At 42.6% G+C, this 27766-nt stretch overlaps 1 protein-coding gene and 2 long non-coding RNA genes across 4 annotated transcripts in view; 1 reads left to right on the top strand and 2 right to left on the bottom strand.

Annotated features, from left to right (window-relative positions):
* The window catches only part of ZCCHC24 (zinc finger CCHC-type containing 24), a 110801-nt gene that overhangs the window by 45320 nt on the left and 37715 nt on the right, over positions 1 to 27766 (bottom strand). The window lies entirely within an intron of this gene.
* The window catches only part of LOC137859450 (uncharacterized), a 95289-nt gene that overhangs the window by 48362 nt on the left and 19161 nt on the right, over positions 1 to 27766 (top strand). The window lies entirely within an intron of this gene.
* The window catches only part of LOC137859451 (uncharacterized), a 45662-nt gene continuing 18395 nt past the window's right edge, over positions 500 to 27766 (bottom strand). The window contains exon 2 of the long non-coding RNA XR_011098283.1: positions 500 to 25006. This is a non-coding gene — a long non-coding RNA (uncharacterized lncRNA). The remainder of the gene's footprint in view (positions 25007 to 27766) is intronic.

Here is a 27766-nt window from a genome sequence, read left to right as displayed (position 1 = left end):
TCTTATCAATCGATTTTTCAGGCATTCAACACTAAATTATTATTTTATTTTTTAATCTGCACTTTTATGATTTTTCAAAAAATTAAAAGTAATGCAGTATGGACCAAATTCAGTATGTAATGCCAAAAGTGAAGGTAGTATTTTTGTTTTGTACTTGTTTCTACCGTTACTGTAGATTACAATTTAGACATTTGAGGGTATGAACCCTTAATCTAATGCTCTGCATCAGCTTTGGAAATAGAGCTCTGATCAAATCAAGGAATTTTAAATGGGGTGTTGTATGTATTTTTTAGCGAGCAGAAGAAGCAATAGATATCTTCAACATTTGTCAGCGACTCCAGCGTGCTAAAAATGTGCTCGCTGCAAGCAGCTGATTCTCTTCAAGTCCATCTGACCTAGCAGATGTCTAAAAGTTAGGGAGCTATGACCTCAAGCACTGGCTTATGGAGAGGTTGGCTCCCAAAAAGGAGCTCCCAAAGAGACAGCCAGAGAGAGAAAATAAGAAAGGAAAATGGTTTTATTTGTTGCATCCGGTTAACCGGTAACAAAACAAACAGAAAAACATACTCAATTATATCCTGGATTTCAAGAGCCTCAATTCCAAACTTGGTTTGACCTGGTTACTCTGAGCTGTCTTTAGAAAATAAAACGCTGTCTTTCCTCCTAGGCATGAGAACTGTTTCCTGCCTGGGATTTATGGCTAGTGGTGGACCTCAAAGGACTGCATAACATTCAGTATCATAGGAAGTGAAGTAGATAGCACTGCGAACACAGCCCAAAAAGGGGATTATCAGAGGATTTCTACAGTGCTTGTTTCTATCACATGTAGAGGACTCCAAGGAGCTTTCTCCCCAGGTCTTTTGGCTTGTTTCTGCTCAGTTGTATGTCTGGGGCTTGTGTGCTGTGGTCAGTGTCATCAGTTAAAATTCATGCAGTTTTAAGCTGGTTGTGTTGCTCTGAAATATTCTACATTGAGATAATATCTTATTGCTGTCCAAAAGTTGGCTATTTCTGCTGGAATTGTTTAATGCTGTTTGAGGCCTAAAATAAGCACAGTTGGTTTCTGGCAGTGGTTTATATTGTATGCCTTCTGAGCTGCGCGTTTCCTTGTCAGGATGTGTGAACAGATTATGGTACAGGCAAATCACGCTGCTAGTAATCCATGGGCGAATCAGATAACGGAGCGCTGAATGGCCCCTGTGCTTTCAGCTCAGGCTGCACTGGCAACAGCTGGAGCTGCACTGCAGAATTCAGTGGGAATAAGATGCAGCTCCCGTAGGGACAACTGCAAATAGAGGGATGGTGATGTTTTCTCCCTTGCAAGCAGTATCTGGTTTGAGGGAATTGAATGTAAGGCACTAAAAGATTAGAAGCTTTATTTGTTTGTTTCCTTATTTTCTACTGAGAGCCTTAGAACTGATGGGAAACGTATGATTACCATCAATATTTTAATATTTATTGTGCTTTCCTTTAAGCTTTGTGCAAATGTATGCACTTTGAATTCCTAATTCTTCTGTCGTCTCACACTGGAATAAACCTGGGAGGGAGATTGAAGCTTTGTAGCCCATCCAGAAAATCCATGCTTGTAGTCTTGTTACATCTTTAGCGCTTTGGTTGTATCTTTCTCTCATTCCCTCTTCTGTACGTATTCTTTATCCTTTCTAGCAAGCTAATATTGTTTCTCAGGTTATGTTAAAAAAAAAAAAAAAAAGGACAAAACCTGTTACTCAGAAACTGTATATGCAAACTACTCAGTAGACGTGATTTTCTGCCTCTTGTTGTAGGCCCTTTCCTACTTACATTTTTTGGATATAAAGCACAAAATAGGGCTGAAGGAGAATTTGATTTAAGGAAACAAACCTTTCCAGAGCCAGAAAAAGGACTTGAAGGGATGAAGGTTTAATTCCACTATGGTACCTGCGATGTGTCATATCTTTCCTTATCCCTCGCTCTTCCTCATGGATCACCAGTTACTTTTGGCTTAATACGAATGTGGTAAGGCAAACTAAGTTAATAATTTTAGATTTACCATAGCAAGGTGGGTCAAATAGAATAAAAGGAGAGTGAAAGAGGAATAATGGATTAAGTTCCGTTACCGTACAAGGAAAACTCTCCTGGAACTGATTAAGGGCTGCAGGATATGACAAAGTATTTAAGAATTTAAAAAAGCCTGTGTCATTGGCGCTCGATACCTAACAGTTTTAGGCATGAGAGCTGAGACCTAGGTGTTTGCGTGTATCTTCTGTCACAAGTCGACTCACCCTAGCACAAAATCTGATCCAAGCAAGATCTAAAATGTACATTTAACTTTGAGAACGTGAAAAAAAATGACGGAAATCAGCAAAATTTTAGTGGATCTTGGTCTTATGTCTCCAACAGTAAACTTAATTTGATGGAATCTGAATTCAACCACTTTTTTCTTAGAGAAAAGAAAAATATTCTTATCTCAGCTCTGTTTGATTCCACTGTGTGAGCTGTGTATGTGGGGAAAAGTTCAGTGCTTGTTACTTTTCCTAACACTCAGACCATTTTAGATCAGACAAAAGAGAAAAGAATCATTGCTGAATGAGACTCTGTTTCCATTACTTAAGATGGCTCTCATCTTGCTGTAGAACTACGTGTGAAAGCAAAAGAGACAGCTGCGCCAAAGAGCCCAGTAACCCAGAAATTTCCTGTCCTATTCTTTCCTAAGGAGAATGCCGGGATTTGGGAGCTCTCAAGACAAACATGCATCTATATTCCCATATAAGATGACAGTACAGCTGCCAAGATTGCAAGATACTACAGAGTCCGTAATTGTTTCTGGGACAAGCTGTGCTAGGAATTAATAATCCTGCCTTTTATTTACACATAAAAATACATTTAAAAAAAATCCCTGCTATGTTATCCATTTAAGTCAAATGGGTGCTAGGATAAACAGACATGAAAATGGCTAATTCCTAGGTCCCGAGACTGTTTAATTGGGACTGGGATTTTGGATTTTGTGACAGTTCTTCCTGTAGTGCTTTACAATTCTTGCTCACATCCTCCAGAAACACCATGAGAAAAGACTGGTTGGTGCGGGGTGGGTGTCTTTTTCATCTTGTGATGCACGTGTGGCCTTGCATAAAACTGGAAGTAAACAGTTGTCCATCACTCAGGACAAAGAGGCTTTTCTGCTGAGTTTACTTCCGATACAATTAAAATCGGGGCTGCAATACTGCCCGGGATGAACAGCCATAGGAGAGCTATAATGTTACTGATGTAATGCAGACTTCCCCAGCAGCTGTGGAAGTCAGAGGCTGTATACCTATAGCTTTGCTCTCATCCAGTTTGAGAACTGGCAGGTGTCCCATTTGTTGCCTGCACAGCACCCTGAAGCTGCTGCAGTCCCTGCATCTCCTTGGGAGCATTGCTCTCCAGAAACGGCTGCCTGTGCACGATCCAACCAGTTCACTTTTCCCCTTCAACTTAGCTCTTCAGCCATGCAAAGATAACAGTGAGTACAGATAGTTTCAAAGCAGGGATTTGCCCTTTGTGGTGGTTTAGGACGCTACTCTCCGGGTACAACTTGGTTAAAACCTTAAGCAAGATTGACCAGAAGAACTCCTTGAATATACATGAGTTGGACTTGCCAAGGAAATGGGTTTTTACTTTCTCCTTCTTTCTCTCCCTCCTCTCCTGGCACCTTTTTTCACTATATTGTAATGGTGGAAAAAAAGGAAAGTCAAAGAAGGGAACAAAAGTAAAAGATTATGGGATGTTCATTTGGTCAGACCAAGTGATTGCTTTTTTCCAAGGATTTAGCCATTTTCAAAGTGGTTTGCAAATGCTGGCTGGTTGCATTGAAGCAAGCTGAGTTCCTGCGTAGTGACCTGCTGCTGCTCTTCCTGCATGAGAACAGCCCACTGCTAGCACAGAGCAGTTCAACAAACAGATCCGATCAGAGAAAAGAGTGTTTGAAATATCACCCTGTATCTGGTGCTTGCCTTCATAGTTTGTTTAGGTGGTTGTTTTGTTGGTTGTTTTCTTATTGTTCTGTTGGCAATAGATCCGTAGTGTTCTTATTTCTGAAAATGTGCATAGCTGTTGTTAAAGATGACTCAGATTCTACAGTGCAACTGCACTCTCTCAGAAGTTAAAAGCAGGCAGCTAGGTGGTTTGTGTTTTTTTTTTTTTTCCTTTTTTAGGGGAAAAAAAGTAATCTTAGGTTCCAGTCTTGTAACTCATTTCAAACAGCATGACCTGTAGTTCAGTTTGAAATTCCCTTGAAGTTATAGGAAAATCTTCATAGGCCCAAGGATCCGACTGTAAATTCACAACCTAAAAGCTGTATGTTTTGTCACTTAGTGTAAGCCCAGAGCTGTAACCATGTCTTGATATTTGAAAGGGACTGCATTAACAATTCAGTCATTTTCCTTTAATGGCATGCCTGATAATTGTTTATTTGGAAGTAAACATCAGCCCTCCCATATGTACTGAGGCAGATGCATGCAGTCAGAAGGACCTGCTCTTCCAGCACGAGCCAAAGAGAATAAATAAATTTTCTTTATATTGGCTTGGGAACATTTGTACTAGTTCAAATACAGCAACAACAACAAAAAAACCCTTTTACCACGTCTCCGAGAGCCAGGCATGAATCTGATAGAGACATCTGTGACTGGAAAATGTGCCACATGCTGGCCAAGGTGTCTCTGCAGAGTGAAATATGGGATAAGTGAAAGCACTTTCCTGGAAAAGTGAGTAGTAGTAAACTATACAGAAGTGCGAAAGAGGCTTCTCCTCTGCTCAGTGATACCTCCTGCCAAGGCAGACCAGTGGAAGAGATGGGATGAGGAGAAACATTCTGGGATGAAAGGAAAAGAAGGAGGAGAGAGAAGAAAAGCAAGTGGTTGAGGGACTACAGAAAACACTATGAAAACAAGATCAAAAATAACGTTTTCTTCAGCATTCAGATGTTTTTCTTACATTTTCGGTAACACATTGCTAACTCACCCTGATGTGTCAGCCAGCCAGTTAACGCCCTGTCCTGGAATGAGATGGCATAAAGGAGAATAAAGCACTCTGGGGAGGGCTGAACTGAGCATGGTATCTGTATGGAAAGCTATATGGCAACTTTGGAAGAGTTCGTTTACAAGCTAATCAAATGTGATTAACAGCTCCTCGGATTCAGAAATGTTTGGGCTGTTCAGCACAGATTTCCTCTCAGTTGTGTGATAAGGCCAGGAGATTGGTCTAGGAAAAAAGCTGGTCAACCTTGCTGTGGTCCCTGGAAAAATCATGGGGCAAGTCTTCCTGGAAACCACTTCTGGGTACTTGAAGGAGGTGACTGGGAGCATTCAGCATGGATTTCCTGAGGGTTAATCATACCTGATTGCCTTCCACGATAAAATAACTGGTTTTATGGATGAGAGGAGAACTGTGGATGTCATTCACTTCGACTTAAGGTTGTTGATAATATCTCCCACAGCACTCTGGTAGCTGAGTTAGGATGTCATGGTCTGGCTGATGTGGTTGGAAAAAATCTGGTTGGGTGACTGGGCCTGAGGGGTAGTGGTTTGCGGGTCGTACGCTACCCAGATGGCAGTAATGCGTGGGATAGCACATGGGCCTGTCCTTGCACCCATCCTGTCCAGCTTCTTCACCGCTGATGTGGACGAGGTGACGGAGGGCTTGCTCATCAGGCTGTGGGTGACACTAAGCCGGGGGGAGCAGTCCATCTGCTCGAGGGCAGGGCTCCCGGTCACACAGACCGAGGCAGGCTGGAGGAATGGGCAGATGGAGATTGTACGAACCTCAGCAAGGAATAACGTGATGTCCTGCCCGGGGATGAAGAGCCCAAGCCAGCAGGACAGGCTGGGTCCTGACTGCTGCAGGATGGCCCTGGAGACCCTGATGGGCAGCAGAGGGACCCAGGTGAGAAACGCACCCTGGCAGCCAAGCCAGCACTCTGGGGTGTGAGGAGAGGCTGTTGGAGCCGTGCTTCTTCATCAGGGCATACACACTGGGCAGAACCCGAAGCTATCAAGGTGCAGGGCATACATATGGAAAAACATTTTCACCATGAGAGTCAAGCAGTGAAAGCAAGGCTGCCAGAAAGGTCACGCAGCCTCCCTTCTTGGAGTTTTCTGGGATGGGACAAAGCCTTGGGTAATGCAATCTAATCTCACAGCTGACCCTGCTTTGAACAGGAGTTTGGACTAGAAATCTCTCGAGTTCCCTTCCAACCTGAATTATCCTAGGAGATATCCTGAATTATCCTAGGAGATATCCTGACTGAAAAACTAGTGAGCCATTTGGCATTACAAAATCAAGAATCATTTGCTGGTTTTGTTTCATTTAGCCATTCTAAACTATACTGAGGTTAATACCTGATGTTAGATCATGTATGTCAGACCTTCTTCCAGTCTTATCACCTTGTTTTCCATTCCCCTTCTCCCACTACATCACAGCTTGAATTCCACTCTTTCCCAAAAATGTTATGGGAGAGATTAAAGCAATTTCCAGACAGATAGCAATAAAGAGTAGAGATTGAGAAGACTTTTGGGAAGGCTAAATAAATACTGGGACTGTTCAGACACAGTGAGTGAATAAGTACATGACAGAAGTGCAGAGTAAGTAAACTGGAAGTTCTCCTAGCTCTTTTTCACATAAGAAGGCATTAAATTAAATTAGAAAATAATGTCCTGAAGAGATTTAAAAGAAATATGCCTTATACAATGTATTGTTCCAATCTTTGGCACTTGCTGAGACCAAGAACCAAGCCGGAATTTATAGAAAAGAGTGAGAACAATGAATCAGGCATGGTAAAAACTCCTCTGCAATTAATAAAAACCATTATACCTCAGGACATGTGGCAACTACAGCTCATAAAACTTATCTTTGCCACATTATTTTAAGATTCTGTATCCACTAATGAATTTTTTGAATACTTCTTGAAGCATGTGGGCAGTCCCTGCCCTTGACTAGGAGTGATCTATTTTTTGAGGTTGTTCTTCTCTGTGCTTAAGCGGTCTGAGAAAAGGTGCTGGGCATTGACGGGTTTTTGGCAGCGTTGGCAGAACTCACACTGCAGCTGTGAAATGGGTTGTGGAAGATGATGATGATGGGTGGGGCTGGAAGAAAGTATCCAGCAACACGGTGCAGGGTGCCGTAAGAGTATGGCTGCTCACAAAGATAGGGCTGTGGAGGACTTAGTGAGAACTAAGATGCCTCTAGGAAGAGGGCACTGACAAAGATGCTAGTGTTGGGGGAGGGACAGAAGAGGATGTCATCAGAATAATAGAGAGGGATCTGAACTTAACTATAAGTGGCATTGAGCTGCAGGCATGCTGCTATTTTAGTCCATCTCCTGGAACTGCAGGGTTATTTACTGGAAATCTAGCCTGAAAATGCATTCTTTGTGTAAAGCTCTAAGTAGGAAGCCACCCCAAGGGATGTGAATTACCAAATACTGTGACGCGCTGGTGTAGAACATAAACCCAAACAAACTGGGGCTCTCAAAGGCCTATAGCTAAATATTTATTTCAAAGTCAATTTAAAAACAGAATTTTCATCCAGCAAGAGCACACAGTAATCCTACAGGTCTCACTTGGCTCTGATATTTCCTCACACCGCATTCCCAGTCCCAACAGATTTTAAAGTTCAAAGATTTGGGGTCTCCAGTGGGGTCAGCCCTGTCTGCTTCAGGTAACAAAAGGGCACTTTGCACAGTATTTAATAGTATAACAACACTACTTAATTATTCAACACAAGTTACAAAAACTACTAGTAATTCTAACCTGGCCTATTAGGAAAAAAAAGACACAGAGCAGACAGGAGTTGTGATTTACACTAGATTTTCACAGATGTCTAATAGTTAAAATACCATTTAATTTTTCAATCAGCCTCATATTAAGGTTGTATGGAATTCATCCAGTAGTAACGTGGTAAACTTACCTTTTGTGAATTTGAAAGACCACAAATTGATATGTTGCTGACAAACAAGCTTTTAAACATTTGGGTTTTAAACATTAGGGAAGCTTGGGAACGCTCGCTCCTCTTACTGAATGCTTTTTCATTTGTAAATAACCACAAGGACGCAGATGCAATCATTTTTTTGAGCATGTGGTCCTCCTGAATGAGAAAGCCTCAGCATTTATCTTCATCTGCAAAACTTTGCTTTCTCCATTATATCGTAATTCTTTACAGAAATTTTGTTCATTAAAAAAAAACGCTGTCACAACCAAACAGCTGAATTAAAAATACTCAGGAACCGAAGTAAGGAACAGTAGCATATGCTTCTGTTTGTGTAGTTTGGCATTTCCACCTGCAGCATTTTTGCTATAAAAAGCTAGTCTTTTTTGGTATAGCAGTTCAAGGATGACCAGATTTCATGGACTTAACTGTGGGAGTCTGTTATCAATTCTCTACATCAAAAAAGAAAGAAATAGCTCAGTGAGTTCCCCAAGACTGGCTTTGAGTTTCTGGTCACATGCTCCATGTGTTTAACTGGCTGTCCAGGAAATTATTGAGCTCTAGTTGCCACATTTGTTAAGTTTCCTAAATTTTAATTATAAAGAAAGGCTTTGAAAAGGTATGGCTGATAGGACAGCAGATGGAGAAGTCTTTTTGATGAGTCTTGTTGTAATGAAGTTACACAGACCAGGAGGCTGCTTTACAGAGGTTACTGTCATGATGCCCTTTTTACGCAGGAGAAGTTGAAGCATGGATGGAGGAAAAAAGGTGTGCCTCATGTCACCCAGCTGGGCAGGGTTGGGGGGAAGACCCTAGGTCTCCCGGCTCTGGGCTTATTCTGGGTTTCAGGCATTGTATGTCTCCAGTTAAAAGGCAGACTTGCAAATGCCTGTCCTGACAAATTGGTTCCTATGGATACGTTGTCATTATTAACGCTACCCCAAGGCAGGGCAGTGTAGTGCAAAAATGATGTTTCTCTAAGTCTTCTAGACTTGGGGCCTGATTTATTTGCTCTGAGGCAATCACTTTTGTCTTCCTGTTAGGACTGCTGCCACGTGGCCCCTGACACTGCTGAATCATCCCCTCACGCTCGTACACACTGGTAATATTTGTTAAATGAAACACTTATGTCAACAATCAATGCTTGGCAGTGGAGAAAACATGACAGGAAATATCTTTAGTATCAAAAGGGTTGTTACACAGCAGGATGCATGCACTGCTTGAAAGTAGAAGTTTATGGCTGTTTAGCTAGGTCTTTACTGATATGCATCTAGAGAAAAGACCTAGATTACTGATAAGGGGCCAATTGGTGTGTTAACATCCCAATCTACCCTACTTCTTTAAAGCTCGGTAGATTATTGTAATAGTCTCTGGAACTACAAGGTTCAGATATAAAATCAGCAGCAACTGCAAAAGCACACGTACCATTTTGCTCCCTAATAAATATTAAGGCAGTGCAAGAAATGGGAGTTGTATTGCTTGAACACAGGGAATAAAACACAGATGTAGCATGCCTATAAACCAGGGAAATTGCAAGCTGAAAGCAAGATGTCTGTTGTGATGAGAAACAGTGGGACCTGAGTGCACCCCCGCTTCCATAAGGTTCCTCTGGCCATTTTAGCAAAGTGCAAGAAGTTTATTCCAGGTAGCACCCTTCTGAGACCCAGCATCCCCTGGAGGCTCTGGGGGGAATGAGGAGTGCTCAGTTGTCTAAGAACTAAGAGCTACAAGATTTGGATGAGGATCTGTTTTTCAGTCCTGTTGTCTAAGGAAAAAAAAAAAAAAAAGGGCCACAAACTACCTTGTTACCAAAATTACAAATGTCTGTAAGCAAATTTTCCTTTGGAAATTCTGCTCTGTGCAGTTAACCAGCACAACCTCAGACTATTCTTTCACGTAACATTTTCCTGCCAGACACCAATATCTGTGTTTTGGTTTATTCAATTATTTTCTAGACCAAAATAAAATTTCGTTCAATTGCTCAGAAATGTGTTTCCAGAAAGCCACAAAGCAGAGACCAACAGGAGAAAGCAAAGGCCATTTTACCTACATCAGGGCTTAGGTTTCCCTGGGAAAGCAGACTTTCCCAGCCAGATGTTTAGCTTGAAGAAAAGAAAACAAACAAGAACCCAACTCCTCTGGAATTTCACCCCTTGGATGCAAAGCTTTTCTGTCCCCTGTCCTGTTGGGCAGCTCACGCTAAGCTTCGGTTTCTGTTCTGCAGTCCCTGTGTCACCAAGTGACCACACCGCAAGCTTTTCCACACATACTCTTCTGCTTGGTCTGCCTCTCCCTTTGTTCCACTGGGATCGAGAATGATTATTTTGCTCAAAGGGAAGAACGTCAATGATTATGCACAAGATGAATTCAGAACCTGCTTACTGGAGGTGCACACCTTAAAGACAAACATCCTGTCATTGTAAATCCCAGGACTGCCTTTCTTCTTGAGCCTGCATTTGGAAGTTGTGGAAGAAGTCTCTGGGTGCTCTGCTCCAAACTCATTATTCAAGGCTTTGCTTATTAAGTATTATGTAATATTTATTTAGTTACTTGATAAGATTAATAGGATGCTGACATACATGAGTGCATGTGAGGAAAAACCCCAACCCAAAAGGTTCAGAGATGTCTTCCATGAAAAATTAGCAGTGGGCTCAGGGTAAAATTGAAAAAATGAAATAAAAAAAATGAATCCAGAAATACTGAATGCCTGAGAGCTTATGAGCATCCAGGTCCATGGTTTGGATTCTGTCCCTTTTATAACAGCAAATCCAGAGATTGGCTGGGCTCACAAACTGAACGGCTTGCTCAGGCAGGTTCAAAGATTTTCTGGTCTGGAGCTGGAGATCCAACTTATTTCCAAGAATAACTTACATTTACATTTTTCCTCTTGTCCTCCAAGGGCCTAACTATATTGCTCTTGGCTTATGGGGAGGTGCGTGGACATCAAAAGGGATCTTCTATGGTAAAGCAGTGTACTTCAGACACTACAGAAGAATAGTGAGGAACAAAGTCCTTTGACTATTTTGAAATGATGATCTAGATTTTAGAGCAAATTGCCTGAAATGGGCTGTACTTCAGTGTCACAGCCTGGTGCCTCTTGCTGCTCCACGCTACAATGAGTAGTGAATGAAAAGTAGGTTATATTATCCCTGTCCTTATTTACCGTATTTTGTGGGTTACCAACAGTGTTTTCTGAAGCTAGGAATGTAGCACAGAAGACAGGCCAAATCCAGACGCAGCAGTGAAGGTACCAGCCATGGCTTTCTCTCAGCATGCCTATGCTGCTTTGTTCTGTTCAGTAACTTGCAGCTCGGCTGGGCTGAGGTGATCGTGGTGAAGTGCAGTGAGACCACAGAGCTATTTTTCTTAGCTGCTAAGATATGGTGGATATGCGTGAGGCAGAACATACTTTCTTCCAGGCGTGTCTCAAAGGGGCTGCTCATGGAAGTGTTTACGTGGAAACCACAACTCCCCAAGGGAAACAAAATTAGGGAGGAAAAATTCTGTCCACTTGCTAGAATTTGCTGTAACCTCCAGCATCAGATTCTGTTGCAGAAAGAGGTGATCTGATTTTTAACCGGTACATTAGAATCTGGGGAAAACCATGCATTGGAAGCACACAGTCCTGTACAAACCAGGTTTTTAACTTGGCTGCAGGAGCAGTGAGTTCTGTTGGAATACATCCAACAAATCTATATTCAGCTGGAATATTTCTAACTGAGAGAAGATACATAATGGAGACAGAGAAAAAAAATATTCATGTGAAGATGCATTTCTAGCCCAAGATGCCAGCCACCCCACTGACATAAGTCAGGGCTGCGCAGCTGCTAAGGACGATTCGGTTAGGTATCTTTGCACAAGGGAGACCTGAAAAATTATCCGACCCAGTTAGTGCTTGTTTCATGCTGTGGGAAGAAAGAGAGGAAATCTGTTTCGCTTTCTCTTCTCTCCTTAGGTGATGGGGAGGGGATTAAGCAGTCTCTCTGGAAGTGGTAGGAAAGCTTATGGAGGCAGGAGCAGATGTTCCTGGGAAGCTTCTAGATTTTAGGGAAGTGGAAAGACCTGGGGTATCCAATGCCTCCCCATCCCTACTAGTGAAATGATCCCCGGAAGAGGAAATGAGAGAGCAAAGATGCACAGAGGTAGACGAATGCTGGTGTGAAGGCAGCGGCAGAAATTTCAAGCAGTTAGCAGCAACTGGCTTGCTTGCAGCTACAGGAGGGTTACAGACGTTGTAACAGCTGGCATTTTGGAACATGGCCTACAAAATACGCTGAAATAGTGAGTCACCTCAGATTTCATTCAGCCATTTTACGTGTCTGTGTGCACCCATGGTGGGTTGTGCACCGGCTCCCGTTTCCCTCCTGCTACAAAAAAAAAAAAAAAAAAAAAAAAAAAAGCCCTGTTGAATTTACCTTCGCTATACTTTTACATACTTTTACTTTCAAAGCAATGGGAAAAGGCTAGAAATCTGCTATAAAAACAAAACTAAACTGTGATTCCTCTCCTGAGGGCCCAAAGAACACGCTGTGAACAGCACAGCTCACCACTGCTTAGCCTGCTAATCTTCCAAGGCTCTGAAATCTGAGACCTTGTAAGCTACAGCGAGATTTAGTGTGTGCTTCGACCAGGGGTTAGCTCTGTAAGCTACCCACCCTCCTGAAGCTGGTTCTTCTCCTGTTTTTAATAAATTTTGTGGCCTAAATGCAGTAAGAGTCTTCTTCTTCCGCTCAGGTTCTTCCCCTTGACACACGTACATTAGTTTTCCTTCTCAGAGCCTGGCAATGTGCAGACAGGTATCTATATCTCCAGACAGGTGAGGAAGGAAAGGCACAAGTAGTAAAGCCCAAATCTGTCCTGAAAGTTCAGTTTCAACCCAAACAGTGGTTTAGCCTGTAAATATTGAGACCCATGAGATAGAAAATTTAAATTAAGGTGGGGGCTGTTGTTCCTATTCCACGAGAACGTGTATAAATAGGTTGAGTGGATGTTCAATGCTTGCAGATAGCTTTAAAAATTTTCAAGACAGTGTCCTTCCTTCAGGTCATGGCACTGAGTAAATGACTCAAACCAAAATATCGTTAGGAAAGCAAGGTAGAAGGATAAACTTGCTCTCAGCATGAGGAACTGGATCCTGATCCTTTATCTGGCTGCTAGAATCATCATAATCGAAGAGGGAACCAAAAGAGGTCTCTGTTACATGGGAGAAGCATTGTGGAGCGCTGTTTTCTGGAGCTGGCTTTAACCCAGGATCTCTTGTGTGGGTGAGACTAAGAATTCCTTTCAACTTGACTTGGATTGCAAGGCATCTGTAGAGCATTACTGCTCACATCCATGGACCACCAGTTCAGTGTATGGATAGCTTCAGTGAATTTGTTGGCTTTTTGAGGACTTTTTTCCCCTGATTTTTTGAATGTACCATCATCTCTTCACCAAGGGAGTGGTTTCCTCATTTTTGATGTGGTAGCTTTTGCCAGTTTGGAAATACCAGCTTGAAAAAAGCTGCATCAGTGTCTGCATGCTGTTACAATTAGGCTTGAACCAAAACGCGTTCACATTATCTGGTCACAAGGAAGTTGCTGTGATCGGAAAGTGAGCTTTGCAACTTGACTGGCTTGCCTTTTTTAAAACTTTTTTTTGCTTTTTTACATTGAGAGCTTCAAGGGGGGGAGTAAAAGATGCCTGAAGTTGTACGGTTGGAAACAGGATAAATGTTGATGGAGCCAACTGCATGTAAATGTGCATTTTTAGACCTGAGTTGGCCCTGCCTAAGCGAGGTAACGAGCTGCCTTACAACATCACGTTCATCTGCGTGTTTGAAAGCACGCTTCCTTTTCTAGTGAGGACACACGAGCTATGGAAAGAATTCTCTCGCTGGCAGCAGAAAAATCCCGACCAGAGCCGCTCTCCTTTGTGCAGCCTGCTCGGCGCAGAGATAAAGTTCAGTGCCATGCGGTTTCGCAATCGAGTTCACCGCGGGGGCTGCCGGTGTTTACTTTCGGGGACGGCGGAGGCGGAGGCAGGAGAAGGGAGCACCGCGGCCATGCGCTGGCAACTGCTCGACGCCCCGCTGCAGGCCTGCCCCGATGGTTTGTGCAGCTGCTGGATGGGCTCTGGTTTCAGGGGATGTGAGCTGCAGGAGCAGGTGGGACTCCCGGCCGCTGGTCCAGACATGGGACAAAGCAGAAAGAGAGATCTGTCCTCTTTTCAGAGTGGCAAGGGGTCTGACAAGGAAGCACTTTGTGAGCTAGCTTAGCTTTCCCTGGGAAGCGAGCCCCCAGGATCTGTGCAAAGCCACCTGCCAGCTCCAGGGTAACAGGATCCTTTGTAAAAATGCTGGAGGACAACTCCAAAGTTAGAAGAACAAATGTGTTGCACTGCCCAACCTCGAAGGTAATTACTGCAGTGATTTTTCTGTGTACTAGAAGGCCTTTGTTCGGGTCCCTGTGTATATGCACATCCTTTCAACTCATCAGCTCTGAGGTTTGCAGTGCTTGCCAAGGGTTTAGTATCACCTCCCACGTTATCGTGGCCTGAAAAGGGACAGGATGCTCTTTATTTACTGCCATTCTGGGGATCCTTCTCGAGGGCTCGCTATCAATGTTTTTACAATTTAAAGTAATTTGTAATTTAAAGCCACAATAGCCAGGCCAACAACAACAAGAAGAGTTCTGCTATTGAGCTCAGTGCATGCTCGCATCCTCCGCTTTGTGTTCCCCCTCTCCCCTGCCGGCATTTGATGCGTTTTGCCAGTAGGCAGATATCAGATGTGATTTTCAAAGAACAGAAGCTTCTGTGATATTCATCCCAAGTAATGCTTTCATACTGAAGTGTGCAGATGGAGAAAACATCCTGGGGCAAAAACTCTGCGGTCAGGGAATAGGCCCGGAAGGGCTGCCTGCCTGGGACTGGAGGCACTGGCTTTGCAGAGTGCACCTTACTCCTTTGCGTGCCACTGCGCCTCTGTGAGGAAGGTTTGTGCTTTGGTTCTCAGGCAGAAAGCCTTGTGCCATGGTGGAACCCTACCATGCATTTTGGGCTTTGTGATCCCAAGCTAATAATTAAAGGTTTGTTGGTATCAGGTTAATTTCTTTAAAAATAAAAATAAATAAAAAAAACTCATTCTTCATTTTCTGTTTGGGCTGTAGACCTTCTGTATGATATATTCCTTCAAACCTGGAGGTTCTGACTGTTTCTTTTGGAAGATGAAATGTTATTGGAAGGAAGTCTATGCTCAGGAGGAGAAAGATGGAAAAAAGCTTTTAGCCCATGATCTCGAAGTGACCTCATTAGCCCCTCTAAGCAGGCAGTTCTCCAAGTCATGGCAGCAATAGACTGTAGGACACTGCTACATGCCAGGTCTTCTGGCCTCCTGTGTGCTATATATATTTTTCCCATAGCCCTCTTTGCACTCTGGCCAGGCAAAGATTTGTCTTTGGGAAAAGTTCTCAGGACAATTGGAGTCTCCTTTAGTCCAGCACTGAGCTCCTCTTCGCTCTGTTAGTTTTGCTGACGCAGATGCTAGAGAAAAGCTGGTGTGAAGGTTACTGAATGAAACTTGTGAAAGGAGCAGGGGACACTAAGCAATCTTCATCCATGTATGACTTAGCTAATTGCTAACCAATACCAACCACTGGCTTCTGGCTGTGCCAGCTCTGTGTGACGCCCCTGGGCTGGCAGGGAGGAAACTACTGCTGCGTAATAAAGCTGTACATCTATTTATTTCATTGTTTTTAGTACACTGAAAATTAGTATAATTAGAGACCCAGGGTCTAATTGTCCCTTGTGCAATGATCTGCATGCAGATGTCAACTTGTACCTTTCTGGTGATCTTTTATTTCTGACTCTCTTGACATATGCTTGATCTTTGAAGTAGGAAAGTTGGTCCATCTGAACGTGCTCTATTGAGATTTACTCATGCTAAATAGGTGTGTTCCACATTTTCTCAAAAAGAAAAGAAAAAGCAGGGATTAATCTACCACTTCCTCTGTATTTTGGTTCTGCAGCTGCATTGTTCCCACCATCACTTGTTTGGATCAAGATGAACAGTACAGACAACAATTTTTACTGTACCTGAAACCAAGGTAGAATATTCCTTTTCTAACATGATAGAAATCTTTCTCTTGTTTGCTAAGCCAAGCTTCAGAAAAAAAATGCGGAGAAATAAAAATGACCCTGAACATCTTTAACCAGCACACCCCTCTCGTTACTGTCAGCAGAAAAGCCCAGCCTTGATGAGAACATGCACTGGTACTAGCAGGGGAACCACACCAAGAAAGAGTAAAGGCAGGCCCTTGCCAGTTTTATCTAGCAACTAGCATGGTAGTTCTCCGTTCAGTTTTCTTTGAAACGCAATGAGCGGGTGTGTTGGGACACACAAACAATATGAACATGAATAATATTAATGGCAGCAAACAACATGAAGCATTTTAGCTGAGGACTGAAGTCAAGTCTCACGTATGGCTGTGCCAAACATAGCCTCAGAAGCATATGCCAGGGTTCATTAATGATGCCTTAGTCAGTAAAACATGTCCTCAGCTGAGGCTTCAGATCCAATTCTGAATTGAAACCATTTAGTTCTGATATTAATACCCAAGCAATGAGGCTGACACATGTCAAGAGAAAAAGCTGGTACAGTTCTCCACTGTGCTGGTGAAAGGGTATTTTATTCTGAATCACCGATGCCAGCAGCTTTCTATAAGTATTTTTATGAAATGCAGATTTTTGCTCTTTCAGCTCATCAGAAATGAATGCAAGCAGTTTGCTGTACATTTGTGGAAGGAAACAGGCCGCTAGGCAGACCTGGACTGTAAGCATTATAAAGGCAACTTCCACTGTGTTTGCAGTGTTTGGGCCTTATCCTAATTGTTGTGTCAGACTGAGGAGTGACATCAAAGTTGCACCAAGAAAAGGAAATTACTTTTAACTGACATTGAGTTCCTTAATTCCTCAACTACAGCATAACCCTATGTTCATCTAGTATCATCCTGCTAGTATAGTTGTTAGATAACATCATGTAGCTTAACATCAAGAGGCAAACTCTAAATTTGCAAGAACTGAAGGTAATGCACTTTTCCTTATAAGAAAACAATTCCTTCCACTAAGCTCTGTGGTTTGCCTGTGATGTCTGATCTGAACTTTTATAGCATTCAAGCCTTGAGGATATAATTCTTTTTTAATGTGGCTAAACAGAGATTTACAACAGCAAACATGATTAATAGGAGAAAATTATTTTGTTTATGTAGCTTAGAGTATTTACATACAGTATTTTTACTCTTGAAATGCTATCCATTAAAGTCTGATTGTATTATGAAGAATATCTACGTAAAAATTATATCTGTTCAGTATGGCTGATCCCCCTCCAGGCTCATTTAAAAGCTTGCAGAGAGGCAATGGACTTTCCATTGTCTTCAGGCAGGCTTGAGATGATTCCTTACTGGTCATTCAGTGGAGTACAAGGCTACCTTTGTCTGTGCGGTAAGAATTAACCTCTGTGGGTCTTTTTTAAGATTAATCAAAGCATTTGCAATACAGAGATCTAGGTTACATCCTTGCTGGCAGATCAACAATACCTGTCTTTACTGATATGTTCCCTAGGAATGGATCTTTGCATGTAGGAATCCAGAGACATAGCTCGTATGCTACTAGTAGAGTCCTTAAAGGAGGATATGCAGCTCAGGTAGGGACAGGTAGAAATGAAGAAGCTCCGGAGAGCCAAGCCACTGTCTAGGCATCAAAGACCAAATTTTAAGTTCCTCTCAGAGTCTGGTTTCACTTGTGGTTCATTCTGCAGACAGGCCGAAAAAAGACGTGGCTACACAGTACTGAAGAATGAGGTGCTGTGGATTAATGGCAGCCAGGTAGCCCCTTAAACTGAGTGTTGTACAAGTCCTCAGTTACTCCCAAATTCTGTTAGTCTCACGGTCACTGGTGTGTTGCTGGCTTGGTTCTCTGCATTCGTAACTTACGGGCTTGCTTTGCCCGGTCACGCTAGGAGGGAAGTTTTCTCTCACTCCTCAGCTTTCCAGTGTCACGAGTCATGTTACTAGATTTAGGAGACAGTACATGGAGCTATATGCAGGAAGGGACTAGGACGTAAGACTTCCAAGTAGCTACTATGGGCTTGATGTTTTTGGGAGCTCTACCGCCTTGTGTGACAATGCAACCAGCCAGCCCGGGTTGGCAGCAGCAGTGCCCTCAGAAGTAGCCACTCCCCGGACCTCTGGCAAGTTGCGAGGCCAGGCTTAACCATGCTGTTCCTTAAAAGTGCCATAGCCACAGGAGTGGAATTGTGACAAGATGGCAAAAGAACAAATCCCACCATAAAAGAACAACAATGAAAGGCCTTAAGGGGGAAAAATGAATTCCAGAGTGGGTTGATGTGCTTACGCAAGACAATTTACACAATCACGGCATTGTACGGAGAAACAAAGATATGGCCTTGGGGAAGCTGCTGCCATTTTGTAAGTAATAGTTAAAAAATGCTTACACTGGCTGTACCGAGAAATGCCCGTAGAGGCAGGGGCCCCAGTGAGGCACAGCAGGCAGTACCCCAGCCTGGGTGAGCAAGCAGACATGGCTCCCTGGGCAGGAGCCTGGCCCTTGCGAACACAAAAGGCTTTATGCCCAGCTGCATGCCCTGGCTGTGCCTCTGAGCCGTGCGCTGGCCTTCGCCGAAACCCTTCTGGGCTGAGTGTGTTCATAGAGACGCACGGGGACAAGAGGTTTCACAGCAAGAGCTTCCATCCTCGCTTTTTGTTATTGTCTGCGTCTCCGGTGCGTTTGGAGCTCGGCATGCTCAGCTGTGTTTTTAGAGCAAGCTCCTCTAGCACAGCTTCTTTGTTCCTGTTCTGCTCCAATCTGCTTGTATTTAGGCTTCCCCAGCAGGGTGGGAAAGCTCCACAAGTGTCAGTAAAACATTAGGTTTGGTTTTCTTCTTTCAAGCTAAGAATCCAGCAAATGATAAAAAACACTGGCAATGAAGTGTTGTGGAAAAAGGTGTTTTTGCAGCTAGGAATATAAATTATTGATGACTAATTTGAGAATGTGGTAGATGACATTTAAAAACAAGCAGTAGCTCCCCAGGGTCATCAAAGCAGAATGCCTTACTGGATGAGCTGGCCTGAGAGTGCTGCACTGAGTTTCCAAAATGCTGGCGATTAGGCTTGCAGAGCATGGGAATACAGTTTGATGAAGATTGCAAGATCTGTTGTTGAACTCTCAGGATTTCTTTTCTGCCTGTGTTAATAAAGATCAAGATACAAGAAAAAAGTATGTTTTTAAAGTAACAAGACAAACTTGGGAAAACGATCTCCAAGTGAGAATTGGGTGAGATTTTGGTCTATGTGGCAACAAAAAAGGAACTGTTAATTCAGGACTACCAAGAGCATTGAAGATAGTCGTGGCAATGTTCTCCAAGAGCTCTGCTTAGCAAACATCTAGCTGTAAGCCACTGTTTTGTCACTGCAGCATCTTCAGGAAGGAGCTCACCAGCATGGAGCACCACATGAGGAAGAGCGTTGCTCTCCTGGTGCTCCCATCTTGATCATGTTCAGATCTTTCTGTGCGAACAGAGCAATGCTCTCTATCAAATTCACGATGTGTCCAAAACCATGGAAATGTTTCTTCTCCTCCACTGTGTTTTTTAAATAACTTGGTAGACAGATATCCGCATACGTGCTTCTGGGAGGCTAACCTGATTTGTTACTAGCCTGCCTGAGAAGATACTCCATGCTGTTTTAGTAACCAGTGATTATACAGTTTTCTTTCCTTTTTTTCCCCCTTGAATGTAGATCTTGCAGCATTAAAGGGCTCTATACTTCTATACTCAGAAAGATTTCTCTCTATGAAAAACTTTTCCATCTCTTCCTGGCGGTTGCTGTGCCTTATGGCTACAAAAGCATTTCTCTTTCAACCTTAAAAAGAAAAGTAAGAGAGGCAAACGAGTAATTAGACTGTGGAGTTGACCTCGGTGTTGAGCACGGAGGCTTCATGGCAGAGTCATTGAAAACAGGACATCATGAGAGGGAAAATCCTGCATTAGTGGTTGAACGCCCTATCCTAGATGGCCTAGGAGGCATTCTCTGGCGGAGTTGCCAGGGGTCTGCTGCACAGCAGATCAGCAATAAACTCAGGAAGCTGTTTTACCAGCTGAACCATTAATGTGGAACATGGGTATATTGAAACAGATTATGTTGCCTGAAAAGAGCCTTTTTTGGGGTTGTTTGAAAGTTGTGCTTGTAATTGTTTGTTTGTAATTCCATAATGGGAATTTCAGGTTTGTGGATAAACAATGGGATAAGTGAACTAAGCAACACTAGCTAGTGTTTTACTTACTTTTGGGAAATCTTTTGTAAAACTTGATGTTTACACGACAGTTAGCACTGTCCTCCTGCCAGAAGATATTGAAAAGAAAGGAAATGAACTGTGCTGTCATTTACACCCCATGAAAAGACATTTGATAGCTCAGAAAGATTTCTCGGTTTCTCTAGTGACTTGTTTCTAATGTAAGCTTGCTGTCTTTATATGCTGGTCACGTACTTAGCCAAGCACAACAGCAGCACTGAAGAGGAAAAAAAAAAAGATAAACTGTAGGGCTAAATCCATTCTGATACAGCTTCACTGCAGTCAGTGGAGCTAAGCCAGGAGAGAATTTGTCCTGGAGACTTCGGAACAACAACAACAACAGAGAAATACTAAAATTAAGCCTAATAGTGCATTAGAGCTGACATGAGTAACATGGATTTATCTGCAAGTTGCTTTCACTGAGAATGTAAAGAAAATAGTAAAAGGAAAACTTGTTTCCAAAGCTGTAGTAAGCATGCACAGCCTATGTCATCTCTGACTAGGAAACTGGCCTTTCCCATAGGCATCCAAAAATGTATCTCCCTATAAATATACTCTGTTATCTCCTGGTTTTGATCAGCTCACTTTTCCAGTTAGGTGCGTGCAACTGCTCACTTTAAAAACTGAGTCCTTGCCCAAGCTGTCTGTGCTCTCAAAGTAAATCAAAACTTTACAGTGCACATGTAAAGGAAAAAAAAGTGTGTCACTGATCAAGACAACGACATGAATGACCTACTAGGACAGATGAACACCACCTCACATAATAAATATATCATTCCTGCATGTGATGTGACATCACAGATGTGCCTGAGCACACTTGATGATTTAGCACCTTTTTCTGTGAGATAAAGCTGTGCCAGATCAAGACGGAAAGCAATCCAGGCAGCTGAACTATGAAATGCTTTCATAAAGACCATAAGTAAATAATTTAATATAAAATGTTCTGCTCTTTTCAGTATTGCACGTTCAGCACTAAAGGACAAGAGGTGCTTCATGATCAAAGATAACTAGTTACAAAGATGTGTAGGATATAGAATCAACACTCTGGCTTTTTTTGTGTGTGCATTGATGTGTTTTTTTCATTCCTCACCCCGTTTTTGTTGTGTACCCTAACAAAAGGCTCTGGGCATTTAATATAACTCTTTTCCGTGTAATCCAAGTAATTTGATCTGTTTCAGCCCATCCAGGGCTCATAATTAACCTGGTAGTCTCCACTTCAATCTGGGTTACATTATTTCTCTTTTCTAAACCTATTTGATAATGGGCAGAATTTGTGGAGGTTCAAAGGCTAGGTTCAGATAAACATTCCCAGCCTCAGATTCCTATCAAAAACTTTCTAGGCCTGCTAAAGTGACTTGGATATATCTAGATGAAAGATTCCTTTAACCTTTTAGTATCACCTGTGCTTTGGTTGTATGGGCTAACTTGACGATAACTTTTCCTGTAGTACTCAACGTGTCTGTTTCCTGTTCCTCTGGAATTCAGCGTAGCAAAGGTCTATAAACATGCAACAAGATGAGAAAAAGCCAAGTATCCATACCTGGTCAGAGCTCAGTGGAAGGTTAGCTGTAATCTAGTTCAAGTACAGACTTTGGCAGTCATGAATATTTCATCTGATTCAATTAAATGTGCTGTGTTTTGATAGCTATTCTCACTCCTGTGACTGAAAACAGTCATCTCTTGTGCTTCTTCCGCAGTCAGCACCTAATGATCCATGACAACAAACTGTTGATTAGGTCACTAGTCAAGTTTGAGGCATGTAACCATAAGATGACTTAATCCTCCATAGCTGGCCTCACGTTCTTGGCTAAATTCTGATTGCTGGCGGCATCGTGCTCCGCTCCAATCACCTCCGCAAGGTGGTGATGCCTACGTACTATTCTGTAAGGCCTGTACTAGCTAGAAATACTTGAGACCAAGTACAGCATCGTTACTGAAATTAAAGGTCACCCAAAATCTTCATTTTGATGTCTCTCAGAGATATTTCTTCAAGGTCTGGTGAGCCCATCTGAAGCCCGACATGGTGATCGCTGTTGTGCAGTAGCTGCTGCCCACACTGATGCCAGACGTGATTATGGTCCTTAACTCCTCCCTTGGTGTATAGGCAACAGAACTACACGGTGGTATCTCATGCATGTCACAGCGACGAGGAAGGATCTAATGCTGACTTCCTCCTGGGCTGTTGGTTTTGTACTGGCACGTACCTTTCTTCTATTAACATGTATTTAACAAACTGAGGCACCGAGACAACTGCGGTATAGTGATCTGCCCACTGCAATTTGCAAACTCTAGGTAAGGCTTTAAAAAGGTTTGCAGGTTTGGGAAGTATCTGTTCCTTGTTAATTTTCTCTTCCATTTCCCCAGAATTTTGCTAGAAGGAAAACTTTGTTTCACCCTTCCCTTCTTCTGGGCCATATGGATCAGAACAGGATCTAGCTATGCATCTTGTTTTAATCAAAACAGGCAGAGGAGCAACAACACAGGAGCCTATTTTTATCATCTGAGAAACAGCTGTAGTTAAAGCAAGAAATAAATTGCAGTCTAAATGAAATTTCAGTGGTCCAGAGTATGGCTATCACCTGTCTCCAGAATGCAGTCCGAGAACAGATGCGAGAGGTCCTAATATGCATACATGTGTTCTTGGGTGAGAATGATTAGGTGAGGACAATGGTCTGTGCTACCCTGAAGAAAGACTGAAAGGCTCAGTCCATTCATCTCCTATCCCCTTCTACTCCCAACTCCAGGAAAAACAAAACAAAAACCAAAACCAACAACAACAAAAAAAGAAAAAGCCCACAAAGCTTCTTCCTATAAATCCCCCAGACTTCAACTTTTGTTTGTTGGCAGATGATTGCTGTGAACAAGTGGTTGCAGATAGATGGGGTGAGAGAGAAATCAGGCAGGCATGCTGGCACAAATGTCACTGTATTTAGAGTAATGCTGCAAATAGCCCCAAGCAGGTTAGATAAGAAGTCTTCACAAACAGCGTCCTAAGAAAAACTGGGGGAGGGAAAGTGGGGACTTAATGTTTTTGTTGTTTTTTTTTCTGCTTGCTGACCATAGTAAAGATCTTCCCATTTGTCAAAGGGAAAATGCAGTGAGACTCCTTGTTCTTCTGTGCAGAAGCAAAGCTTCTTGGCAAGAGGGTCTGAGACCCTTTCCTATAAACCTTTGTGTGTTCTGTGACTCTCTGCAGTACATGGAAGGTAAAAGTTGCAGAGGAGAAAGGTCTACTAACATTTTTGTTCACTATTTGTGAGAAGCTACCTATCATGCTAGGCTTTGTAGAAACACATAGAGGGAGGGAGTCCTTGCCTCAAGGAATTTACCCCATTGATGATAACATGGATAGGAAAACCATACAAAATTACTTCTGTTTTGAAGATCCACTGTGTACATGATATTGGCGCTTGTAGTCTTGGTACTGATTACAGGGGCTACATCAAGTCCATGCTGGAGTCAGCCATTCTGTTATTCCCATTAAGTGGGGAACTTCTGGGAAAAAGAGGATGGTGGTATTATGGTAGTTTCAGTGTTGGCTCTATGCACAGCACATTTTCCCCCTTTATTAAAATTAATCTCTTAAGATTGAGATTTCATTGTACATTTTCAGTTTCTTCCTGTGATTTTGATGAGGAATGATTAGACTGAGTGAATCTGCATGTTTACAACAGCAAAGGAAGGAGGCATGAGTTAAAAAACACTAGGACCTGCAAATAACAGCCAGGCATAGATAAAGTATGAGAAAGAACACGAATCTTCCAGGCTGTAGCTGAAGATCAAATGAATTGAGAGAAGTTGCTTTTTCCATTAGTGTTTTCACATGGCTCTGCCTCCAGGCTTCAGGCAAGACCAGAAGCAGAAGTGCCAAAATACCATGAGAAAGGCTGCTCTTGCAAAATTTCTGGCCTGACCAGAATAGGAAAATCTCATGAAAGACTGTTCTCGTCTGCTTTCCAGCCCTGCTTGGCAGGACCAGAAGGCTAAACCAGGTTCCACTTGGAAGTTTTGAACCATATTTGAATATGCTGGTTTCCCATGTCTTTTGTAAATAGTGTTCTGTAAATCTGTGGTATGACAGCTGTACTAACTTCATAACACTTATCCCCAGACCTGTGTGCACCAGCCGTGATGAAGTGCTTTTCAAACCTTGTCTGCAAATTGTTTATTATTTATTAGCAAGCAGAGATCCAGAGTCTATTGAAGTAGGAGCTGTACAAAAAGACCAAAAAAAAAAAAAAAAAAAAAGGCAAAACAAACAATAAAAAAACACATAGGCCACCAGAGTTTAGACTCCAATAGTTAAGACAGGATTTTGCCACAGTTCCTTGACAATAATACATGGAAAGACGGTATTGCTAACCCAGAAGCATACAACTAGTCAGCATTCAACCTAGATTTTTTGAATTCGAGTCCAGAGCTTAAACCACAAGACCATTCTCTCACATCCAAATGAATGTGTTACACATTACAAGAAGTCTAAATGCAAACAAAAATATCTGAAAAGCCCGTTGTGCAGGAAACTGGCTGGGATTCAGTCTGTCGCCTCAGTGAGTTCACATTTAGCCTAATTCACTCCAACCACAGAAGCCTGCATGTTCTATTGTTGTGCCTGTGGTAGAGAGTAAGCAGAACCGATTTCAAAGTCACTGTGCACAATGTCTGTGCTTATTAAAAGGCAAAAATCGAACTCTTGGGTTCTGCAACTAGTAAATATAATGATGACCTGCAGAAAAAAAAAAAAAAAAAGAGAGAAAAAAAAAGGAGGGGGGTTGAGATTTCATGACTGTAAAGTTGAGCTGTGGAACTACCAAAGGAGGGGAAGAAAGCTGGAAGAGCTTGCTGACTCAGCAAGGCTCCATGAGAAGTTCTCCAGGAATTTCTCCATGACTTAGTGTCAGTTACTGAAAGCCATGTTATTTTCTCACTTTAGAGCTCGCTATTTTTAGTTGCTACAATCTCATTGAAGTAGCAATGTGATTTCCATTGAACAACCCTTTTCCTTAATGCAACAAGCAAAAATGGCTGCCTTCAGTAACTACAGACACACAGTGCAGTCACTTGCTGTATTAAAAATGTAGCACAAAACCCCTATGCTGTTTCCAGAGTATATTGTATTGTTAGGACATGTAGCCAGTAGCAACGTGCTAGCCTGAAGTTCCAGGAACACACATTTACCAAGGAGGACCTGGTATGATGTTGAAAAGCATGAATTCCCTGAGGAGAATGTGTGGGGTACTGCAGTGCCTTAGGGCAGACTGGAAGAGCCAAGGAATATATTTCTGACTGTGCTAGAGATGCCCCATGCAAAGTCCATTAGGCAGAACAAATACAGCTCTGTTTTACGTGAGGCGAATGGATTTGAAGGGCACATTACTGCCTCCTTGTAAAAAAGGATGTTCTTTGTGACCGAAATTCCTCAGCACACTGCATGCTGCAGCTAAACTGGGGAGGTCCACGTACAATATCTCTGTTGTATTTCTGGGGCACTGCAAGAGACAATAGCAGAGGGAACAATCCTCACTGAACAGTAAATGGGATTATCTTTCTATAGGCTTACAATGTTTTCATAACTTACTGAACAGAATTGAACTGTCTGTAACTTGTGAGGCAGTTTGCAAAAGCAGCTTCTGGACCAGAAGTACGTAAAACTAGCCCACAGCTTGGCCTGAAGTTGCTGTGATGCAGCACTGATGCTGTCACCAAAGCATTAGTAGTGAATCTTGTCGGCAGGATGCCCTAAGAAAAACAGAGTCTGCCATAGAAAACCCAAGGTATTCTGGAAGGTTTCTAACTTTTATTTGCCTTATTACTTTTGTAGAGAACAGTTGCCTTCCACTGTTGACATTTCCCATCCCTGTGGGACCAGGGACCTTGGTTACTGTGTGGAAGAACAGGGCACAGCAGTATAAAGCCAGGACAAGTGGTTATGATAAAAATTGCTAGTAGTATTGCTCTTGCTCCACTGTGAGATGAAAGCAGATGTTGGCTGAAACTTGTTGAAAAAAAAGTGTGTGATATTAACTTGTGTTAGCTGACCAGTGTGTTCCTCAGGGTACTGCTATTTTCTTCATTTCATCTGGTTCCCAAGAATGGCAAAATAGCAAACTGGTGTTTTCCAGAATTTCTCTTTGCCGTTCGTTAACCAGCCCCGAGTGCATTAAGCACGGGTTCTCTGAACTAGCAGGGTTTTGATTGAAGAATATTTTCCACAGACCGGTCACACTATTATCCACCCACTGTGCCGGTTTTCCTTCCAGAAATACACTGTCAACTGAAACTACGTGATCAGTACCAAAACAAATGGCTATTTGAACGCTTACTACCATCCCACAGGGCGTAATCCCTTAACAGGCAGGACTGCCACTGGTTCTGGTGTCACCGCATTTCAAGGCGAGGTGGGGAGCGTCAGACGGAGCTTTTAGGAGGACGGGGCAGCATTCATCTCGCGTTTCAGCTTGAGACTGTGCTGTGTCACAGCCAGTCACGTTATGAAAGACAGGCACACGTAGGAATGATGTGAAAGCACTTCACTGGATTCATCTGGCTGGGACTGACTACATCACAAAAAATTGTCAGGCATCCTACAGAACTCTTCTGTTTGGATACAGCAGAAACACGTGCAGGAGGCTGTCTTGCAGACAGTTTTTGCAATGCACAGCTTTTTGGTTCCAAAGCCAACTCTTTAAGAACAGAAATGATACAGTTTGTTACAGGCGAGGCTTTCTGCACGGCTTCTGCACCAGCACAAGGAATGCAAGAAGTCTGAAAACAACGTCTTGGTTGAGCTAGAGCTAGTTTGAGACTCTAATAGAGGGTACATCACACCCCTTTTTGTGCACAGGACATCTTCAGCAGTGTTGTTTGGGGCCAATTTTGTTTTCATTCTGGTCCCACCTACTGAGGCTGTGAATAATGGTGCCACAGCCATTACAAAAACCTTTCTGTATAGCTGCCTGCCCACAAATACATGCACTGATGCCATCCACATATGTACCAAAGGCCATCTAAGAAAGCGCCTGAATGCCGGTGACCCTCTTTCAAACCCAAACAATAACTTTATCACTGTTTCATGCCCATTAAGATTTTGCATGTTGTGTTTTAGCATTTGCTGGTAAGATGGTCAAAATCTTCATGGAGTTCTCTTTTGGCTGGTGGGTGACAGCAGAGGGATGTTCCCTGCTAGATCAGCCACCTCTTTCTGCTGAAGAGACGATTGTATTTTCCTAGAGCACCCGTGTACTTCAAGGGGAGAGCACACTTCTGTTGTTTCCAAGTAACAAAACTTGTAATATGTAATTCAAGAGAGGTAATTATGATTTTATCTTCCTTTTTTATTTTTCCCCTATGGCGATATAATATTAACTAAACAGAAAATAGAGTTGGATTTGAGGTCCGTGTTTGCTAAATGCCTAGAACTGCTACATTATGCTCAGTACTGAAGATTAAAAGGAGAAAACATGTTTCTAATGCATATGTAATGCTG

This window comes from Anas acuta, chromosome 7 (genome assembly GCF_963932015.1).
Source record: "Anas acuta chromosome 7, bAnaAcu1.1, whole genome shotgun sequence".
Lineage (NCBI taxonomy): Eukaryota > Metazoa > Chordata > Aves > Anseriformes > Anatidae > Anas > Anas acuta.
Note: the sequence above shows the minus strand (reverse complement) of the source record. Positions and strands in the feature narration are given on the sequence as shown.